Source organism: Atractosteus spatula, chromosome 7 (assembly GCF_055471065.1).
Source record: "Atractosteus spatula isolate fAtrSpa1 chromosome 7, fAtrSpa1.hap1, whole genome shotgun sequence".
Lineage (NCBI taxonomy): Eukaryota > Metazoa > Chordata > Actinopteri > Semionotiformes > Lepisosteidae > Atractosteus > Atractosteus spatula.
The window spans coordinates 32,518,800-32,527,843 of NC_142712.1; positions in this window are offsets into that span (position 1 = coordinate 32,518,800).

A 9,044-nucleotide genomic window follows, 5' to 3' on the forward strand; every position below is an offset into this window, starting at 1 on the left:
ATTCACATGAGTTGACATTTGAACAAAATTACCTATGTTTTACAGTTTTGGACTGGCAAAATAGTACCTCAGAATAGCACCTCACAGTGCTGCACAAGAAAGGCAAAAATGAAAAAACGCCAAAGCAGTTTAATTCAAAGGCGCAACAGAACATATGAATACAAGCTATATGATAGCTGGCAGAAACTCCTGTGTGGACCATTCTGTTTCAGGGGATGAATAACAGTGCCACAATTTCAATTGAACAGGAGTTGTAGAGAAAGCTTTTGGGGTAGGTTGTTGAAATCATTTAAATATTTAGCTCTTGAATCTATCCTAGAACACAAGATAGTGGTAGAATAAATGTTCAGGACACTTAGAAACAACTATTACTGACAAAATAACAACAGATTAGCAAAATATTAGAAATAAAATAATGTTATTTTTAGTGTTCTTTTGGTTACAGGGTGCCAATAGTAATTTACTGTATACAAATCCACATATATTTGTACACAGTGCACAGTGCAAAAGAATTCATCTCCTTCCAATGATGTCCCATTTTTGGGAATTACAAATTGTGCATATACTATTTTGAAGTGTTCGGTATGTATCATCTGTAATGCCCTACCTGACTGAGAGACCTTGAGGAGAAAGGTGTATGTAGTTAGAAATGTGAACCACCATTACAGCACAGATATAAGTCACTCAAGTTATTGTGTGACGGGTTAAAGTAATTTTTTGCACCCCAACAAAATTAGATTTATCATAGCAAAGGCGGTGAATACGTACGGAAGGAACATGTTTTGTTTGCAGCTTGTGCTGACATTTAAATACTTTCACCCATAAAAAGCCATCAGTTTGCACATTCTGGTTTTGCCTTAAAATATATCTGTTTAGTTCAACACCACGAGACATCATTGGAAGGGAGTGAAAACCAGGCGGCTTTTTTTATTCCCCTGCAACATGCCTATCTGTGTCTGCCATTTTATCTGGGTAGGTTCTCATGAAATCTAGAAAAACATTTGTCTTGGGCTGTAGCAGAACGAGTAACATGTCCCATCAGGTGACAGGAAAAGTGCTCCATCTGCCACAAAGAAGACCTGACTATCAGTTGACTCTTCTCACGTTGGAACATGATTGGTTTTGAGGCCTGACAATGATGCCGGCAGGTGCCAAGAGCCAGTTCAAGAGATATGCAAAATTCCCATTCACTGCTTTGTCACCACTCCTATGCTCCAAGGACACTATAAGCTTGGGATTTCTCAGCCTTTCATTCACACGAAGACACTTATCAGTCAGCAGAGCTATCAGCTTCAGGGAGCTTTCCCTGCATAGGGAACAGAGGGATATCAGGTTTGTTAAAGTAACTGACTCATTTACGGATTCATTAACATTATGGGTTAATGGAGCCCTCTAACATTCCTCTAGTCATCCATCTATCTTTCGTTACATATCTATGTTTTTTTGCAGGAACCAGCAAGGTTTGTTTCAGTTATTTCCTGGCAGTGCTCTGTGTCAGAGTGATGAGCTCCCAGTTAACTCATCAAGAAGGCTGGCTCTGTGTTGGGGCTGAGCCTTGACCACCTGGAGGTGGTGGCGGAGAGGAGATTGCTGACCAAGCTCACAGCCATCATGAACAACGCCTCTCATTCGCTACATGGGACTGTTATTAGACAGCAGAGCACTTTTAGCAACAGCCTGCTCCAGCTACGGTGTTCAAGGGATCAGTTCCACAGGTCCTTCCTCCCGGCGGCTGTCAGGGTGTAGAACACTCCCCTAGGCTAGGACTGTTAGCCCTTCATCTGTTCATCTATGGACAACATGTTGCACTATTGTACTTTTTGGACACTCAATCTGTATATACCTATGCACATTTTGCACATATTTTATTGTTTTACAGTGACTATGAGCATATTTTGCACATACCTAACTATGTATTTATTTTACAGTATATTTATTTTGTACTACTGTACGAATTTAATTTTTCATCTATTCTGATGTCTGTGTTTGCTTGTCTTGGGCTGGGCTGCTGTAACACCTCAATTTCCCTTTGGGATCAATAAAGTCTTTATCTATCTATCTAACACACGCATAAATATCAGGTCGGCATTCAAATTGAAAGCCAGAAACTGTGCTCAGATTGACCGGATTCAGAAGATCCTCTTCAGCCTCGAGTGATTGAGATTACTGGGGCATTTCTAGCCCTGAAAGTTATTGGTGTCAACATCCAGTTGACTATTGGAGGATCAACACCAAAAAAGTACATGGGAACACAAGTGGAGATAGAAAATAGGAAGCACTGCTTACTCAAAGGGTAGTAGATAAGATCCACAGATTAATAAAATACTAAATACAGATAATAAAATAATTAAATACTAGCGACTGGAATGGCCTTTTCTTATTAGTAACCTGTGTTCTTTTGTCTTGCACAATGGCCAGCATTAATATGACTCATAATTGACAGGAAAATAAGAACATTAATAGGTAAGTATGATTTTTAAGAGCTAGTATCCCTTGTTTTTAGGTATCTTCACACAGGGGTTTAAAGCAGTGTCATCTGGATTTACAAAAAGCTGTAAGAAGGCTTTGTAGGACTTCATGTTCGTGTCCTGCACACAACATACTGCAGAGCCCATGTGGGGCGCTTTAACGGCTGCTCCGTCCCCTTTGGTCATGCGCACGCAAGGCAGGCTGGGAACAGTCCCTGAGGGGCGGGACTTGGGGGAACTGGACTGTATATAAGGGGGAGGGGGGCTGTGAGGAGGCCTCTTCCCTCCCGTGTCTGTGTTAGTGTAGGTACAGCTCTGTAACGCCTGTCCCTGTGTTTGTACTGTACCTTTCCCCGGTTCTGGTTAATAAATGTGTTGTTTAACCCCTTTACCTGAGTCCTACGCCTGCTCCATTCCATGCCAAACTCCGCGATCGTACAGTATATACAGTATATTGCTTCACACAACATAATGTAAAAAAAACTCTATCTTTTTAATATGAATTTAATTTGCTAATGTAACCCATTTATTCAAAACATGTGAGTGCTTAGCTCACCTTTTAAAATTCAGGCCACGCCTGCACCTTCGTTTTCATAGGCAAACACTGAGATGAAGTGATATGAGAAAGATTTTATTTTAAGATTAATCCACAGGTTCACACACATGGAATAAATATGGCAAGCCACATACCAGGTGAACACGGAGTCATGTGGTGACCTGAAAATGCCTATAGCTGTGATAATATCGATTGGAAGAGTGCTGAATTTCTGTAGGATCACGATCATGATCAGACAGCGCTGAGTTAGGGACCCACACATTTCTCAGCTGCTGGTTTTAACTGCAGCTGAACTCTTTACTTAAGTATTCAGTCCTGTAATGGCAGGAAATTTAAATTTCAAGGTAGGCTTCCCTTTGTGTAGTGCAGGGGTGACAGACAGATTGCTAATCACTGATGGCTGGGAATGATTGAGCGTGGTTGTTGTCATCCCTCCCGAACTTTCATTAAACTCAATTTTTTCCTCTTTCAGAGCAACAGGGAAACATCCCATAGATATATCTATCCACTTCCACTTTGTTATTTTTTTAACCCTGCATAAAGTGTTAAGCGCTGTGTTTTCCAGTCCTAGTCTGTAATGTTTTGTTGCTTTCTTTCCAAATTAGCACTTAATCAATTAAGTTTATTTAATTAATCCTTTATTGAATACCATCTGATTAATATTGCTTTTAGTCAGAAGTCACACAAAACATCTTATGTGCATCATTTCCAAGAAATTCAGTGATGTTTCACCTGTTCCACCTTGGTTTAAAATTGTTGCTGCCATATGGTTTTTTAAATTTCCCTTATTATCAATTAATGATGTACAGATACATACATACAGGTGGGACTGACATTGACAGAAACTATAAAAATTAGTACGATTAGTATGTGGAATTCTGCATCGGACCATTGTTTCAGTTCCAAGTCATAGAAATAATAACCCTGTGAGAGGAGAGCTAAACCTCATCTAAGCATCTGGCACAGGTGGCACAGTAATTTCTATTAATAAGTAAGCCTTGTTCAGCTATTTAAGGACTGACACAGTTTTAAAAGTAGAATCCAAAAGTTCATTTTAAAGGATTCAAACTAGCAAAGGTTTGGAAAGAAAACCAGAAGACACATTGATATCTCAGGCTCAGGACTGGGAAACACTGGCTGAGTGGCTTTTGTCCTGTTGTCGTTCACACTGACACTGGTTAAAAACAAGGCTGTCTGGTCCTGGTTCTAGTCCTGCTCCTGGAGGGCCAGTGTCTCTGCAGGCTTTCCTGGTCTCTTCAAAGCAGAAGCACCTGAAGAGCTGGGAGAAGCTGTTAAACTGGTCCAGTTAAGACAGTAACCAGCTGGTTTATTTTGCTATGACCTGAGGAATGAAAACCCAGAGACACGGCCCTCCAGGACCAAGACTGGACAACCCTGAGCTGCACAGAGCAAGAGAAGAACTATAGCATCAGCTGGGTCTGGTTAAACCCTCTGACAAGCTAATTGGGCGATTAACAGACAGGTAGGTGTGGGAAGCCATTTTGTCTGGGAAACAGGAGCTTCGAATGTTAGTGTTTGCTGTGTGCGTGATCCAGGCTGTATCTAAACAAACAGGTGAAAATGGGATAAAACAGAACAGCGCTGACGTGTGTGAGGTTTAAAGGCAAAGGAAAAGGAAGGTTCTCACAGGCCTGCAAATAAGTCATTTGTTTATATTCTTCAAAACTGGAGTGGCATTGGCGCATGTTTGTTTGATTTGAAAACCCAGGGCTGCGCATTGGGACTAACACAGAAGATTTTTTTTTCTCTTGTAATGCATTAATCATTTTCACCTGCTTGTTCAGTCCCCACTAGAGCTCTGTGCAGTTATATGGTTATTCATTTTGTTTATATTACTTTGTGTGACGCGGAAACCTCAAATTGTTTATGCGCTAGAGCATGTTGTCATAGTTTATACACCCGACATCCAGTTTTTAGTAGTGTATACCCAGAAAAAGCTTACTGTTATCCAAGTTTTTTTTTCTGTGTGAACGTTGGTCCTGCTGCTGGTCCCACTAACACCACCTCCAGCAGCAACCATAGCTTCCCAGGAGGTCTCCTGTCTGGGTACTAACCAGGCTTAACCCTGCTTAGCTTCAGTGAATAGCCAGTTGAGAGCTGCAGGGTGATATAGCTGCTGGCTTGTTATTGTGTTAATTAGTTAAACATTTTTGAGAACAATTACAGTATAATGCACAAACTAATAAATCAGTTGTTGCATAACTGAGACCATATATGCCAGGGACTGCTGGGATACCAGCCAGACACCGTCTTATGAGACACTAGAATACAGCTTTCAAAACAGCTGCAATTGCATCTTAGAAGTCCTTCAAAATCGCAGTTAGAACTCTTTGCAAAAGTAACATAAAATACTGAAGAAAACTTATTCTGTACTAACATATGAATACCCAAGCTTTCCCAAGGAGAAGTCTTCGGCCCTCTAACAGCATGATCATGTGAGTTACCTCTGTACCGAACCCGACACATTTGTCATAGACTTCAGGTGAATATTCTGCCAGGGCAATTGCTCCTGTTTTTTCGGTAGAAATTGTTCTTTGTTTCATAACCGTAAGGCAAAAAGCTTAAAGGTGCTTATTTGGGGAACAATGAGGATACAAAATGAAGCAAATGTGAATCCGCAATGTTTGAGAATGATCCTGTCATGGTGATGAAGAAGAAACCTGCACCTTCCCCTCTCATTGCTACCCTTCATATCACAACTTAACTTCAAAGGCTGGTGTTGTGGAAAGACACACCTGGACTGTAAAAACGTCAAGTCCGCCATCCCCAAATGCATTGCAGGCGCTTGACAATCAAGTGCCACAAGCAGGATGGATATCAAAGACTAAACAGGTGGAAGAGTTCACCAGCTTTTGACAAGTGCCCAAGAGAGGCGAAGATCTGAGTCAGTGCAGGAGTGGTTCATTTGAACACATCTTGTGGTATGTCCACGTAGAGGACAGGTTAAAAAATTACTTATTACATTTTATTTCAGACTGGTTAATCCCAATTGTGTCTTGCTGCCAAATCAAACATGTTTTACACGGCCCTTTCTGATAAAAGCTGGCGTTTAAGGAACTGTCAGCACTGATATTCTCCGAACTTTACAAGACCCGAGAAGAATATGGACCACGTCCAGATGAGCCAGTCGGAGAACTGAAAGCTCAAAGTGAAATAAACGCCGGACCCTTGCAACAGTGGGGTACCCAGGATTGTATATTTGGGGTGGCAGGGACACCTATGGGGGTGGCATTTTTAAATGATAGTTTGCCTCCTAAAATAGGATGTACTACACTTCTTCTCGGCACCAGCCACTCTGGTAAGCCCTGCGTTACACTGGGAGACAAGGTGCAGCTGACACACAAGCTAAAGCTAACATCCTGGGCAGCTTTCACTGAGCTGCATGGGACTGATCCACCACAGTCCAGCAGTCCGACACCGACCATCTACAATACAAGCTACATGGACGCTCTTAAAATGTTTAAGACACGTTATAATTGTTTCCTACATTTACCTTTGTTTTTTGCTGGTTAAATTAAGACAATAAGGTACTTTAGGTTACACCTAAAATGGGGTGGCATCTGGAGTGGCAAAGCCATATTTAGGGGTGGCAATTACCACCCTGTGCCCCCCTCTCTGGCTACGTCCCTGCCCTGCAGTGGCTGGGACACTGGCTTGCAGGCGCTTGGCTTCGAATTGGAATTTCTCAACTATTCCCAATGAGCTGTCGGGTCAGTGCAGTTCATCTCTTTTCTTGGAAACCACTGATTTTCTTAACCGTTCCTCCTCTTTCTGACACTTGGCTTGTATTTTCCTGTCTGTGTACTCTTCCTGTTTGCATTCAATTCAATATGCTTTCAGGTGTGCGTTTGGAGACGATAGGTCGGCACCCATCCATATTTGAATAGATTTCTTGGATCATCTTCTTGCTGTGCTGTGTCAACACAGTGGGGAAATCAGAGGCTGAGGTGGCAGGCTTTCTGGAAACGGGTTTCCTCTGTGGCACGACTGATTTGCAGGGGTTCATGTGCAGAAGCTTTTATGGAAGCATTTCTCAGTGCATTGAAAATCCAGAGAGGAGGACTTAAACAAACCCAGAGTTATTGGCATGAATTGAAAAAAACGAAAAAATCTTAAAGGTTTTGAAGCTAATATTCAAATCTTAAACGTTAATCCAGCAGACTGTTTCAGGAAAGACCCTGACAGTATGATAAAAGGACCCTATTGAAAACTAAGAAGTGTATTTTGGTCTGAAAACAGGAGGCATATCATTACACTAGGTAGTAACTTCAATAGAGTTCTTTAGGACAACATTGTTTTTATTTTCAAACTCCAAATTTTTACACAATACTTAAAAGGCAGCCACCTACTGTACATGTTTAGAAACAGAAAACAATTAACTAGTTCAAATTCAACCTGTGATGAGGTCTCTTCAGGGTTCAGTTTTTTTAATTGAGCGTTCATCTGGAAGAGAAACCTCTACTTTAAAAAAAACATCTGGGTGAGCTGTTAGTAACAAAACAAGCACGATAAGCTGAAAAAACTTAGCTTTCTTAAAATACTGAAATGTATCTACACAGCTGCAGCATGTGAACTGCTGATGTCACATACTTTCTCTCTGTAGAGATTTTAGGAACATCAGAGGTGAATGTGTTTATTCTGAAATCATGAGGACTGCTATAATTGCACACAGAAAGGGCCACTCAACTCATTGTGTGGGCCATTAAGGTAATTGTATGCACCTGAATTGTTTTCCACAGCAAAGGGTTTGAATATTTGTGCATTAAAGGCAGTTCTATTTTTATTACATATGATCTATTTTTTTTGCTTTGAATGTGTGCAGTAGGTTGTATATAACAATATTATTACTTCAAAGTTTTAAAGCAATATGAAAACGTTACGAAGTTCTGCATACTTTTGCAAGGTTCTATATATACATCAGAAGAACCACATATGGGTGTTAAACTACTGCAATGCAGTCCCTCACGTAGATCACAGTGATGGAAAGGTCACTGCTTAGCTCATAGTGATACACTGTGAGCTAGTGGATGGGAATGTAATTATTTAATTGCTTCAAAAAGTAATGAGGTTCTAATTCAGTAACCTGTTTAGATGAAGGACACTAGCAACTATAATAACATGAGAACACAGGACAAGTTACACAGGTTTTGCATCCAAGATACACACAATTGTCTGACGCCTGGAGCAGGTGAATTCAAGTCGTTGATTGGAGGCTGCATGGTCTCCTCTAATGATATTACTTATACAGGAAACTGCTTAAGTGATATAGATGCCTTCTAAACTCATCAGATCAAAAAAAGGTATTTGACTCACACAACAGATCTGCCAGTACATTTAAATTGTGTAATACAGAAAGAAGGTTGTTTCGGGGCATATCAGAAGATATGTGCTCTTAATGTCATAAACTGTTTAAGACCAAGAAGCCTTTATGGTTATACATATAATCGAAGCTCACTCAATAAAAAAACTGGTCTAATAAGACATGAGAGCTCACGGAAAGCAAGCTAGAAAATCCTAAAGTCTTTGAAAGCAAGCCGAAATCCACAAACTTGTTCTTCCTTCTGAAAATTAGAGAAAATTAGAGAGAAATTCCTGATGTTAGCACGGCACCCCCACAGCTGCGTTTGGAATGCAGCACACAGTTGCAAGTGGCTCATTTCTTTTTGAATTTCTTATGCCCCACTAAAATTGGAGCCTGTGAGGCTAAGGCTCAGCACTTTCTTTTGGGCCTGCTGTAGCATGCACCTCACATTTCTAAATATTCTCATGATCTGCACTGTGTTCCAGCCGTACAGATGTGCACAGATCCCAACGCGAGTCCAGCAGTATATTTGTGTTGAAGACTCAGCAATTGTTGAGGAGGGCTTAAGGAATAGGTGAACCTGATAAGAATGTGCAACAAAGAAACATTATAGTTGTGATCCACACATTTGGCACTGCTTGGCAACAAATGAACTGCTCAGGCAAAGTGCACTCAAGAATAAAAGCACGCAAGTAGG